The 15,319-nt window shown below is 30.7% G+C and overlaps 1 protein-coding gene across 1 annotated transcript in view; it reads left to right on the forward strand.

Moving 5' to 3' along the window:
* Positions 1-1,255: 1,255 nt before the first annotated feature.
* LOC106678952 (uncharacterized) overlaps positions 1,256-15,319 on the forward strand; it is a 70,713-nt gene continuing 56,649 nt past the window's right edge. The window contains exon 1 of the mRNA XM_014417824.3: positions 1,256-1,333. The gene's annotated coding sequence lies outside the window, so the exon portion shown is untranslated. The remainder of the gene's footprint in view (positions 1,334-15,319) is intronic.

Below are 15,319 nucleotides of genomic sequence, written 5' to 3' on the forward strand. Positions count from 1 at the left end.
ATACAGTTTAGACATCCCAACCCATCCTAACACTATCCTCACCACGTATGCCGATGACACATGCCTATTGTCAGTGAATAATGATCCTCGATGATGAATGATGAATCAACCCACTTTTCATTAATAAACTCAAAAGAAGCTTCACTAAAAACAAAGATAAGCTTAAATTCGTATGTAAAGGAGAACTGATACGATGATGAAATACTATGAAACTATGGAATAAACAAAACATATAAACGAAGACCACCTATATGAATACTCACACACTTATCGTTCTCATTCAATATCCGGAAGGAACTAAGAAGAGAAGAGATTAAAGGGGATAATGTTTTTTCCTCTACTAGCGTGCCCTTATCACCTGACAGCTAAACATTTTTGATTTTAGGGATATATTGGTAGACATTTAAAAAATGGGCTAGTGACTGGAAAATGTTAACAGTGGAAAAAGTTGCTGTAGTGATAGGTGTGTTCCATCAACGTTGCTGTAGTGATTGGTGTGTTCCATCAAACGTTGCTGTGATGATTGGTGTGTTCCATCAAACGTAGCTGTAGTGATTCGTTTGTCCATCAAACGTTGCCGTAGTTATTGCTGTGTTTCATAAAAAATCCAAATTAATTTTTATACTATTACTTGAAAGAATGATGAAATAAAGGAAACTTTTTTTTTTTAAGTTTCTTGTGAAAGAAACTAGCACGAATGTTTTATAATGTTTCAGATTTCTCGTGAGAACGCTTAGGAATAACAAAACATATATCATATATTTTATAACTTGATAAAAATCTTCAAAGTGAGAAGGAAGTATTAATATCGAGGAGGACCAAACCAGAAAAATAAAATAATCCACATTAAGATGATTGGTCATTTTTTAAAACTTCTGTAAATGAAATAGCACTGAAATTAGAGAATGACTCATATAGGATTAATTAATTCGTTGTACTAATACAGTACTTAAATTAACAAATATTACCGATTTCCATCATTAGGCGAAGTAAAGAAAAGTTTCCTATAAATAGTACTCCATTTAAAAGTGAATTCACAATAGTACTTCCTAGCTGTTGTAGCAATAAATCATTCTTTTAAGGTACGTATGGTTACGATAACACTAAAGCTCCAAGGCAACGCCCTAGTTCCAGGAACCTTCTGTGATGGGCGATGCATCAAGTTCTGGGAAGGTATCCCTTGTTGAAGGGCAGAGGGACCACGCATGCTCGCGCCTCCGAGGGCTTGATCGCAGCGAGCTGGTGCTAGTTGTGGCCATGCCATAGTCCGAGTATCGTCTCCCTACACTAGTTCTGGAGGATCGCGTAGGTCTACAGTCAGCGGTAACTAGAGGTAGAGGATCTGTAGATTATCTTGCCAAGTTTAGCGATATACAAGAGATATTTAATTTATGGTAGTATGTAAAATCATACCTAATCATAATGAAATTTTAACTCTTATTGTAGTTAATGATTAGTACAAGCTAAACTATCTATGAAATCTTAACTGTTGGTTCCAATGACGCAGGAGTCGCATTGGAAGTGACACTCTTTTAATAAAAACGGCTCACATAATTATAAACAAATGAAATAAAAAAAATAATCATTTTAGAACATTATATAATAAATTAATGAATTACCAATATTTTAATTGTTTATACAATATTGAATTTTGAGATTGAGTTTTTCATATATAAATAAAAAGAATATGTAATGATAATTTAAGATTGTAAACTTGAATAATTAAGTTATAAAAAATTAATTATAATTCAAAACATTTGAGGTGTGAAATTGAAATTCATAAACATAAAAAAAAAACTTTCTCGGGCATCCCCAAAACATTGAACACCCCACGGAAATCCTTTTCTGGTCTCTATTGGATCTAGAGCTATGCTAAACGATGTATCGTACGAAAAACTGTTGGTTGATAGTAAAAGTCTGCGAATTTTACTTCTATATAAAGAATTTTATTTTCATACAATGAATTTTAATTCTATACAATGTAATCCACGTTCATGATGACAAATGGATTGAAAGAAAATAGATCATATTTCTTTTTAGTTTCTACCTTTAGTCGGTCACACTTTGAGCAGTATGTTAAAAGCAAAGTGTCTATTAAGTGTCTACCGTACCTATTTCTGACAGCTCTGTCAGATTTCAGTTATTTTATTGTATTAGTACTATTGTTTTTTTTAAAACTTATTTATCCATTCAAGTGTTTCCTGTAACCGCTTTTTTATTATATTTTCCTTTGAATCTATGTGTTAGTCTTATTCTTGTAAAATGTATCTATTTGTTTGTTTTTGGTAAACTGATCTACTGCTGTGACTATGAATGATGGTCTGATCTCACATTGCCGTCTAATATTGAATTTGTTTAGCGGGTCACTGAAGAAGATCTAGGAGGGTGAATTCCGGAGAGCGAATTTGTTGATCGGGTGAATTAAAAAATTGTGAAATGGTGAAATTGGAGGAGCAGAAATGAGAAAGAAAAATAGGAATGAATTGAAACATTTGTATTTGTTGTACAGACCGAAATTGATTGTAAAAGGGAACTGTAGGGGAAAAAAAATTGTTTATTATATCTCTTTATATCTGATTATACCATGTATGTGTAATCGATATATATCCGATTGCGGATTGATAAGTATGCTGTGTGAGATAGCAACCTGATGTATTTAGGCAGCATAGAAAAATAAAGTATTTCTTTCTCTCTAGTAGCCCGTGGGAGTCCTTATTGTGATTATATTTGTTTTATTCTCTACCAGATATTAGAAAATAATTGAAATTTCCAATGTTTTTTAAGTCATGTATCTAAGTAAGTTTAAATTTGAAATGAATATTCTAATTAATATAATTTTTTTCAAAATTTAAAACAAATAATTTTTTCTCACCAAATTCCACAAGTAGTTAAAATTAAAATTAATGGTCTTTTTTAGGTTAGCATAAACCAAACAAAGAACAATAAAGTATTAGATAAAAAATCGTGTTCGGTGACGAGAAAGGACCTATATACGGAAATTATTCAATTCAATAAGTTGAAGTGCATAAAAAAAAAATTCAATTACACTTTATTTTATTGCTTCATAATACACACGATCATATCAATACAATAAATATGAAAACTTGTTTATTATAATATATTAATTACAAATCATATTTATAATAATGTAGGAGTTATTCGAAACAGAAAATAAAATACTTAATCTGGTGACTCATTTTGTAATAAATATTTTTAAATGTTTAGATTCATATTTTAATGAGCAGATTTGACCCAAAACAAATATGCGTCTTTTCATTCCAAACTCTTCAACTATCCTAACCCATTAATTCTTAATCTTTCATCCTTAACAAACCCTGAAAATCCTCCGAGGCGTCTGAAAAGAAGATAGCCACGGTACCTTCTAATTTAAATTAATGTTTGAAGTACCACCAATGGATGGTTCCTTCCCAAGATTTTCAAGTGTATATGAAACATACCACATATTTACCTATTGTATTATTTTGTACATTTGTAAATTATATTAAATAAATTTTTAAAAAATATTTTAATGATGTCTTAAACGTAAAATCCGAGCGAAAATTTTTGATTCGGAGATCATGTTTTATATTCTATTAACATGAATAAGAAGATTACTATTCATTCGGTAGTAATTAGATAGCGAAATGATAGAAGCAGTAAGGCTTTGCTAACCTAGGTAGGAGTACTTGGCAGACGTATTTCTGAGTCTAGAACGGATTCATCTAACATTGGTTAATCCATCCACTTCTTTGCTATACTCATCTACGTTCTACGGAACATCTACTCTTCTTACGGTACATCGTTTGCCCCTATCTTTCATTCTACATTCTGCAATTAGCCATTTTCAGCATTAGCATTTCATCTTCAGTTCCAATTTTCTCCTCAGATTAACAATTTGTTATGTGACTGTAATAATGTAAATTGAATTTTAAATTATGCCCATATAAAATTGAATGATCGACTTAAATAATTACAATTAAACCTAATCCACCACTGAATACAGTAGCTTCGGACAGTTATCGGTTGCCAATTGGGCAATTACACAGCACTACTAGCGGCACGATAAGGCACAGAGGAGAGAATACGTTTCTACAATTGCGATAATGGCCGCAGCAGGACCAGGGATCGACCAAGAGTATGACTTAACATTCCTACTGATGGCCCTGCCTCTTTAAAGCAAGCGATGCCGCTCCTTTACGCTGATTGTAAACCGATGTTTTCCTCTTACAGCCATTGAACCTTGCCACCGGTTCTCAAATTGATTTTTTTATCTAACTCACTTCCAGGAAAAAGATTATTTATTATTACTTTTTTTTCTTATCCAACTTTATATCTTAAATTAATATGGAGGTGTATAATGTAAAAGTCACCGACTTTATGTTTGTTTCTAAGAACAAAATAAACCTTCAGAGACCCTATGAAAAAAGTGTCTGTTACCATAAGTGGGATGGGTTGACGCTCATAATTGTCAGTAAAAATAATAATACAAAATTTAATTAGTTATTGGAATATGGTCCGGGTACGGTCAAATAAAACTCAAATAGTAATAACTATTTTAATTGAGCCAATGTTGCAGGGCTTCGTCAGGGCTAAAAAAGATACAAACACTTAACATAGTTACAAAGAAAAAGAAAAAAAAAACATAGTGGAAAATAATAGGGGTATGCAGTGAAACGTAAAATTTAATAAGAAAAATTAAAGGGTTAAACATTACGTTTTTGTAACTTACGTAACTAAACGTTACGTTTAAATTTTACGTTCCACTATATACTCCTATTATTTTCCAGTTTTTTTTTTCTTTTTTTTTTTTCAATTTAACTTTGTCAAGTGCTTGTATCATTTTTAGCCCTGACGAAGCCCTGCAACGTCGGGCGAAACGTTGGGTCAATTAAAATAGTTATTACTATTTGAGTTTTATTTGACCGCACCCGGACCATATTCCATTCATTGATACACACGGTCAATCAGAAATCTTCCAAAATTTAATTAGGATAGTTACTAATTGTATTTGATCGTACGAAGTCGTACGATTTGATTTAATCAATTTCATTGTTCAAAAGATTTTTTTTTTTAAACATTGTATCTACATCGTTTTAGAGATAGGTATATAGGTTTTAAGATTTGAAATCTTCAGTTGCATAGTTTGCTAGCCCACTTATTTGTTACATTAGTGAATACAGATTTATAATTTCTAAACTAATACTTAGGTAAAAAGTGACTGGAAAATTGAAGACTACGTTTCTTATGAAAGAGGAGTGTATCACATTGAATGATAAATAAACCTTCCATTACTGAATTTTGGAAACTCGTGACTCAATCAAAATAGCTAACATTGTCACGTTTTTCAGTTTTTGTACAACATATTGCATTAGATTCTTTGTACTCCACAATGAATTTCGTGAAGTTACCATGGTTTACAATTGACCAATTCACATCTTAAACGATTTCTTCAGGTGGTGTAATTGCTTTTACGCCAAACTTTAAAAATTAGGCTAAAGATTAACGTTATATATTGTTATACATTTTATTAAGATATGTTAGTTTATTTGAAACTATACAACTTTGTACTACAAATGTATTGAAAATATACAACTAAATTATCAAATACAAAAATTTTATTTGGCTATTTTGTATGGAAGTTTTAACCTAAAGAAAAAATATAATAAAATTAAATAACTCGATAATCATTAGTATTATGATCCTAAAACCGAGTAAAATACAGTTAATGTCCATGGAATTTTTATTTTTGAAATTTCGGATGAAGGATGAATAAAACACATATACACAGTTATAACAAATTCATCTCCAAAAAGAAATAAACTTTATCCTGTGACTTTTCGCAGGACAGGGAAATAGATTGGATAAGTTGATAGACTTCTCCCACCTATCACGAAAGCTGTTTCTTGTCCAGTGTAACCGGGCCTTGACCTCTCCAATGTTACTAAAATACTGCACTCAACGATTTATTAATTTACACGTCAATTAATTTCCGAACTAGCAGACAGCCTAACGTGTCCAGTAGGTCGATGCTATCAGTGTCTTGAGCAAGCTGACCCAGAGGACATGCAACAGAACCGTCAACGATTTCATCTAGCTCTGTAAATTCAAATATAACTAAAGTAACCCAGCGAAAAGCATACATGCATGATATACATACATAAGTAGTATTAAACTTTCAGATAAATATTATAAAGTAGTAGATAAACGATATCACAAAATAAGGATTCCATTTTTAAACTTTTTCTTTTCTTCCCATTCACTACAAAAAATTAGTATTCACTACAATAATTAGACCAATTTGGACATATGGAATTGAGCTCTGGGGCTCCACCAAACCATCAAATTCTTCCCGCATCCAATCGTTACAATCCAAAATCCTACGTAAAATCCTTGATGCTCCTTATTACATCACAAATAAACTCATTCATAAAGACCTTACTTAACATCCCATTCGTTGCAGATTTGACCCAAACCAGATATGCGTCTTTTTATTCCAAACTCCTTAACCATCCTAACCCATTAATTCTTAATCTTTCATCCTTAACAATCCCTGATAATCCTCCGAGGCGTCTGAAAAGAAGAAGGCCACGAGACCTTCTAGTTTAAATTAATGTTTGAAGTACCACCAATGGGTGGTTCCTTCCCAAGATTTTCAAGTGTATATGAAACATACTACATATTTACTTATTGTATTATTTTGTACAGTTGTAAATTACAATAAATAAATAATTAAAAAAAAAAATAATATTTTTTTTTCTGGAGATGAACTTCTTATGATAAAGGATGCAGAAATCAAGTAGAAACATAAATATCGTTATCATTACTCTTAGGAAATCAAGAAAAATTGTTTAAAATATACACCTAAATTTTTTTCTATAGACAATATAAAATAAAAGTTTCAGAACGAAAATTATATTTGTTACTAACTGACTACAATAAGGTCTAGATTTTTAAAAACCTTTAAATCCATTATATCCTTAGTCATCGGCAGTTCTAAATATATTTTGCAGTCCTATTTAATAAACTTTTTCATTTATTGGAAAATATTATGATCTATGATGGTCAGAAAATAGCGATAAGTCCGCAATTCCATACCTTATTTAAAATAAAAAATAATATATAAAAAATAATAATTAATAAAATATATGAAAATAATGATGTGTCTATAAATATAAAATAATAATAACAATATAATGTAATTCAAAACTAAAAGCATTATATAGTATTCTAAAAATGTAAAACATGAAAGAATAAAAAATACGTTTTGGTAAAGATTAAAGTTAGTCACATATCTAATAATTGGAAACCAACTTCATGCAATTTAAGTTTCCTTTGTATTTTATTTTGATACTGCCAGTTATTTATCACTAATAAAATACCAAATTCATTCTTTAACCATATAAAAATCTTTTGATCGCTGTTGTGGAGTACTTAAGAAAATACACAGGTCCTTAGTAGGACCTTGGCCTTTTCAAATCTATTCTGGTATTAAATAAAATTACACTTGTGAAAATACACTTTTTATATAAAGTAAAATTAATTTAAACATACAAAAAGAGAATTTCCGAATAAGTTAATATGCTCTTTCTAAATAATTGATTGATTTTAGAAAAATATTAGTATAATTTAAAATTGTATAAAGCACAGGAAAATATGTAAATGGATATGAAATCATTAGACAAAACTCATAAGACAAAGTAGAAAAACACAAAATAAAATGATAATTTTATTAAATTACAAAAAAAAATATCTTTGAACCACTTAAAACTTAAACTTAATAAATGCATCTCAATTCTAAGTTAAAATGTTTAGTATTGTCCATGGAACAGAAAATGTTCAGTTTGATTGAACTTTTAAATCAGTACTATTCATGAAAAAAAAATTCATATAGATGAACCCACAATAATTTAATAGTAGTAAATACTCCAGATAGATCAGCTGACGATATCTTAAAAATGATCAAGCGAGTGGAGAAGAGCCTTTAGTACAGCTGTTGTCCAACGAATATACAGTTATTCTTATATGGAAATGATTGTAACGATGAGTACGATAGTTGTACATCAAACAACCAATGGAACATTTACAGGACTACTAACTACGTATTACAATATGCCAGACAAATTAGACAATACAAAACAAAATCGAACCCAAACAAAAAAATCATTTCGACTTGTAGCATATATTCTTTGACTGCTGTCTTAAGCAACGTTCATCATTAAAATCTACATTTTTTTAATAATAAAATCAAAGTACTCACAGTAAATATGAAATCACGAAATGTGTAGCAATATTTCTCAAATCACTCGTTAATATATTGTCATTCTTATACATTAACCGATATTCGAATTTTCATCGCTTCTCACTCGAGAAGGTCGAAGACACAATGTAGCCAAGTAACTGTTATAATGGACAGAAATCAATAACCACTATTTTCAAATAAAAATTTTTCTAAATTGATTTCAACCCAAAATAATGTAACAATTGTGTAATAACGAATAGGGACTGAAAATATATTGCGATATTGCTTACAAATAGGCGTGAATCCAAGACACGCAAGTTATAATTTAGTGAAAAAGAGGTTTTTGCTATCTGCTTGCAACTCAACCGAATCAATGCTTAAGTATTGACAAAATTGTAAAATTATCAATAATTACCAGTTATTTAATCAAAATTGTATTAATACTATAGCGTAAATTTGGTTGAGGCATAGGTAGATAGCAACAAAACTCTTATTCACAAAATAATTAGTTGTTGCTAAGAGGTAGGACCTACACATACAATATTGCAATAGTAATACTATATTAGGTAATAATATTAATATTAATATTATATTATGGTATTATAATAAAGTAACAGTAAATTATAAAATAGTAATATAATATTATCTATTATCTAAATCGGTCATAAATTCATCAGAATGTAAACATATATTAAAACCTACGTCTACTTCAGTTTTAATGCCATCTTCTATTTAGCATTCATCCATGTAATTTTCTTTAAATTTTCAAATTATTTCAACTTTAAGCTAGGCTCTGGGTAAGATAACGGATATAGCATGGTCGAAAAATCTTTTTAAGATACTAAAAAGTACGTGTGTGAGTTGTAAGAAGTGCATTTTGCACTCAAAACTACTTCATTTTAAAAAATGTTGGCTGGATATTAAAGTATACCATATGTAAGAAAGTTAACTGTAAAGAAAATTGACTTAAATCGAAACAAAAGAATCTATTGAGTAATTCACATCATGGTTGGCGGAATAAACTAATAAAACATTTCTGATTGCATTAGGTTAATAAAATTATTAGGTGTGGAATCTAATGAAATTAAAGCTATTGCTGAATAAAAGTAACAATTATGAAGATGGAGGTTAGAGTAGGTCAAGAAAATTAGAGGTGAACTTACTTAGGTGGATAATAAGGCGGCATATCTTCTCCCAGCATTCTCTTCTCCAATTCGTTACCCTAGCCAGGGGACCAATCCTTGGGTGTCTAATCACAGATAATGATGGGAATTAGCAATAAGAAAAGTATGATGATTTGATTCCATAAAATGGCTCTCTGTTGCACTCTATCTGTCTCTTTCTGAATACAGAGGTCGCTGGGGAGGTGAGTTTTTATTTTTGACACAAAGGTCGCTGGTAGCTATTATGGGGGTTCTATTGTTTTAGACAAAACCGAAGTAATTACCCATAATCAATTAGTAGTTGTTAGAAAAGAAATGATTTCAATATTCATTCCTATTAGAAACACTGCTATATCGACGATCAGAGAGGATAAACCTGATCATTGGTATGATATGGTTTTAGAGGAAGTCACATTTAAAACAACTGAGTTTGTAGATAAAAAATAATATTAATATTAATATTCTATAAATATGTTTTATGTTATTATAATTTCCCAAATAGTTCTTTAATACAAATAGGGGGCCAAAAATTAAATATAAATAAAATTAATGTTTTGGTCTATAATGCGTTAGACTAAACATGACCTCAATGAACATTTGAGATGTAAAAATATACCTATCAACTAACGGATAATGTCCGGTAATCTTCAATCAGTGCAATCCTCTGTAAAGTTATATATTATGATTCCTGTAACCACTTCTGGATTAAATATATCGTATTATCCCTTTTTTTTAATGTGGCACTAATTTTCTAAAAATTAAACAATAAATAATTTATAAATTAATAAATCTAAATATTAACGTTGATAAGAATGTAAATATACTTTGGAAGCCTTATTTGTATATGTGTCTCCTTACATAACGCGTAGATCATCTAAGACCACTAATAACAGGTTGCCACCCCAGCTTTCTGGAGCGGTCATTGCCTTGATTAATTTCTAACTACGAACAATTTTCCACTTTAATGCGGGAATCAAACCTACATCATTTTGTTCCGGACCCGTGCTACGGCTGGTTATTAGATAAATTAATGAGTGGTAATCATCCGGCAATTACCCGGTACATGGCAATTTGGTGCAACAGCTAGTGCATTCTTGGCATTGCACACGATATAGCGTGCATGGCAATTGCTTACTCTATAGATCTACATATTGTTTCCTTTTTGGTATCAGATACCGTGAATATTCCATTAAAAATAAAACTACGAAGGTTCGTTGTCCCTTAGAATTAAGATGATAAGTGTTATTCACATTTCTCCGAAAGCAAGTAACTGCCCATCAGATCCAGTTTACGTTGAAACTTACTTATTATGAATAAATATTGTACACTCTATGAAAAATTAATATTTACTTTAATAAATTAAATTACATTATAGGAGTTCTATCAATGGATAGATTCACCACATGTTTGTATGATGACAGTATGTCACCTACAGCAAATGTACTTGTTGTATATATTTTTATACAGTTGTGAATAACAATAAATAAATTATAAAAATAAAAAAAAAACACGATCAAAGAAAGACAAATAGAATTGCTTAATTATGATAAATTATTTGACATTTTATGTTAATATCATAGATACAAATATTTTGGCTTAACAATATATTATTTTATAGTTTTATAAACGATTATTAGAAGTACATTTTCCTAAAAAAAAAAAAAAATATAGCTAATTTTTATAATGTAATTTAATTTAGTATTCCATTTTTTATTCTACCCCTGTTTTACCAGTGCATCAATCTAAACTCCAAAATAAAAGTAATAAAAAATTATTAAACAAAATAATATAAAATTTTCTCCAACTTTCCTTTGTTAACGTTGATTTTGAAATTTTTATGGTAGAAATTAAATAATTTTGACAGAATTTATAAAAAAAGCAAAAAAATAAAGCATATACAGATTATGTAGTCTAAATAAATAAATATTATCTTATTTATTTTTTTCCGCTTAAAGAAAGCTGTATTTCAGTTCAGTTAGTATATTTACAGATATATTTTTTTTTTTTTTTTTTTTTTTTTTTTTTTAATAATTTATTTATTGATATTTACAACTGTATACACATATATACAACAAGTAAATTTGCTGTAGGTGACATAGTGACATGATAAAAACATGTGGAGAATCTACCCACTGATAGAACTCCAATAACATTTCTAGAGGAGAAGATCTCGAGGCCATCTTCTTTTCAGACGCCTAGGAGGATTATTAGGTAATGAAGGAGAAGCCAGGTTAGAAACAAGTGGATTTGGGTGGTTGAGAAGTTTATTATGGAAGGAACGGTATCTGGTTCTGGCCAAATCGGCAACATATGGAATATTGAGGTCCTGATGGATGACTTGATTTGTGACAAAGTAAGGAGCATTAAGGATTTTACGAAGGATTTTGGACTGTAAGGATTGGATTCTGGAGGAATTTGATGGTTTAGTGGAGCCCCAAAGCTCAACTCCGTATGTCCAGATAACAGATATATTTATATTAGTAATATGTATTAGCTATGTTTCTGTTTAATAGAGCTAAAAATGAAGGAATTAAAGTTATTTTAGTATTTTATTCAGATCCCAGGGCAGATAGTTAAATTCAATCAACAAAACATTGATGAAAATCGATTTTCCTAGCTACAAAGAACATTAAAATTTACAAAGAATGGTATCTCTGTGATCAATAAAACCAATATTCAATTAGACTTCTTTTTCATTCGTTTCTATTTTCATTATACGATCGAACAAGTAATGGTCTCGTGACGCTGTTGAATATGAGATCCCCGAGGGATGATTAGAGGTGATGGGAGACCGGTTTGATCCCTAGACCTGCTATACATACAAAGAGCGGGCTTCGGATATGGACATGGGAGATCACAATGAGCAGAAGTTACCTCAAAATGGGACAATTAGTAGAAGAGACACGAGGTGGGCGCTGTGCGTGGGCCCAACGCCTACGGGTCCTGCATTTCATAATGTCCCAATCGATAGGTAGCTGTCATACTGTTATTAGGCAGTCTATATGACAACAGTAAACAGAACAAAAGGTGTAATGACTATAATATTTATTCATCCAAACAGTAATTCGGACATTTCAACGACTAGCCTCTAATTTGGCAAGGACTTAACTAACGGAAACAAAAAAAATACTTTATCTAATTTATTTAGGTCCAGATAAACTAAATTTAGAGTTTTAAAAATCAATGAAAATTTTATTTAGGTATAGGAAATTTATTTTTTAGTTTGAACTAAGCAATTATCTGTTTTAGGATTGTAAATGGTTTTAATGAAATTAAAAAAAATTTATATGAGGAAATGATGGTTTGGGGGGGGGAGGGAGGGGGAGGTGCGGTCAGAATATAACACAAATAAGTTGAAATAACTTTTTTAATAATGCCAACGATTCGGCCAGAATTTCTAGCCTTTTCCAGGGTTTAAAACAAAGAACAAGATAACAATCAATGTATACAAAAAATAAAATATAAACAGAATGGCATTAAGTAAATAACTGTACCGAATGAAATTAATAAAAATGAAGTACTGAAAGAAGTGGAAAATAAAAGGTATATATAGATAATTCAATTACCTATGTATACATCCAAGGTCAACTATCTTCCCATCGTTAACATAATTTTAGGTTGGTTAACATCATCTTTTTATTTATAAATAATATTCACTAAAGTAATAAGTAGGTATACTAACTAAAATATTAAGCTTTGCTACAAACTAAAACATATTAACCAAGATATTGATAATATACTTATGAAATAAATTTATTTAAAAATTATACAACAAGATTCAATGCATCATATAGATCATTAAATAATAAAAAAAAAGAATAAGAAGCTCAATAAATTTCGATTTGAACTGAATTAAATTTGGTTTATATTAAATTTTATGAAAACAATGTCAATTGATAAATGAATTTAAGAAAGTTTACTATTACAAATACTAACCATTGTTACAATAATGATTTATTTTATTTTCTCATAATTACGGTCCTATCAACTTAATTGACCCGAACAAAACTGCTCACAGCGTCATTCGATTCTGCTTGGTAACTTACATAAACGATATAATGTAATTTTCAATGTGGATACCAAGAGAATCACTTTTTTTTTTAAACCAGTTTTTATAGATTAGGTATCACCGAGAGCGAATAGCATATACGAACTCCATTAAAAGACTGCTTTATTGATTTCCGAGTTTGTCAATATATATCATTCGATCAGCTGACAAGGCTCCTGTAAGCTGACGTCGCAGTACCAGCTGACTCAGCCCGTCACTTATACATAATGCAATACCAGAGAATCATAATTTCCAGCATTAACATTTAGACAGTTAATAATAAAAAGTAACTATAAACTTATGCAACCAGCGACCGATAATTCTACAAAAATTTAGGGTCTAACGAGATACATGGCAGTTGAAATAAATAGAGCTACCAAATTTACTCAAAAAATCGGGAAAAACAATGTATTTTGTAGGATGCATTGTGAAATTTAGGGCCAGAGGGTCATCTGTAAAAGCAATTACTTACATTTAAAATGGATCACAAAAAAAAATTCATGAATTTGAATAAATTAACGTCAAAGATCTCACTTTTTTCCTAAATCGAGTTATTGGTATCAATACAATCAAAATCAAAGTCTGTATTATTCCAGAGACCTACCAAGTTTCATTTTGAAATTCGATCAAGTCTCGAGCACACTGTATTTGTTAGCTATAATACCAGGGTGTGAAGACGAACCTTGTGTGTAATTCGAAGGAACAGACTTTGTTCATTTCTGTATCTATTTCGAAAGTAGATCAGCTATATTATGGTGTTGTTGATTGCACCTGTTCTTCTGCCATTATAGATAAATCCAGAAGATCTAGAATCCGATTATAAGATACCATTTCTATATACAAGATAGGAGGCTCCGGTGAATGGATAGATCCATGAGGACTATTTAATTGTGGACATTGTCAACATCGTTAGTGATCCATTCTGGCAACAGAATAGCCTGATCAGGGAGCGTGATCTGTCACGGGGAGCCTCGGTTGCAGATTGATGGCTCTCGGTCCATCAGGCTTCTGGAGCACACTGCACCCTCACAAACACAAGTATTTGTGTTATCTAAAGTTTTTGGATTTTTTTTCATATCTGGAATTGTAAATTAAAAATTAACTGAAGTGTATCTTATTGATTTCATCAGCGCTGAGATTTCGTTCAGTAAACATTAATTACTGTTTAAAAATCTATTTTCTTATTACCAATAATCACTTTATTGTTTATTTATTATCGAGCCTTTTCTGAAGAAATTAATGTTGTAATAAGACTACATAAATCATAATTTATTCAAAAAAGATAATTTTTCATTCTTAGATCCTATAGGTCGAAGAAGGGTTCACCACGTATTGTACCTAAGATCATACTGAACTGACAACTGATTGTTCAGAGGAGTTAGCAAATGTGCAGCCTCATTTTATACTTTTATATCAGAATTGCCTTCTCTTATCAACGGATTCTTTTTTAAAAATCTGGTGCGGCACGTGCCCAATATCATCCCTCTTTCAACTACCATCCTTAAATGCGTATTTTTTTTTTGTTATTATTCTGTTGTTAGTATTTTTATTAAATTATTTTAATTGAACTGAATCTATATTTTATGAGTGAAAGTAAAAAAAAAAATATGGAGATGCTTATCTTCGTAAGGTGGAAGGAAGGGCGAGACAGAACACGGAACAGCACCATGCGGACTAACCTCGGAGTTAAACCAGCTGAGAGCATCCTAGAGGATCACAAGCTAAGGTGGTTCGGACACCTCCTTAGGATGGACCAGGAAAGAACTAGCAGGAAGAAGTATGAGACTCGTGTGGAAAGAAGAAGCCCAAAAGGAAGACCGCGTATTTCCTAGGAGGAGAGTGTTAAAGAGGCATTCTTGAGAGGGGTTA

The sequence above is a fragment of the Halyomorpha halys genome, unplaced genomic scaffold, assembly GCF_000696795.3.
Source record: "Halyomorpha halys isolate HHAL.00 unplaced genomic scaffold, Hhal_1.1 Scaffold170.1, whole genome shotgun sequence".
In the NCBI taxonomy this organism is placed as follows: Eukaryota; Metazoa; Arthropoda; class Insecta; order Hemiptera; family Pentatomidae; genus Halyomorpha; species Halyomorpha halys.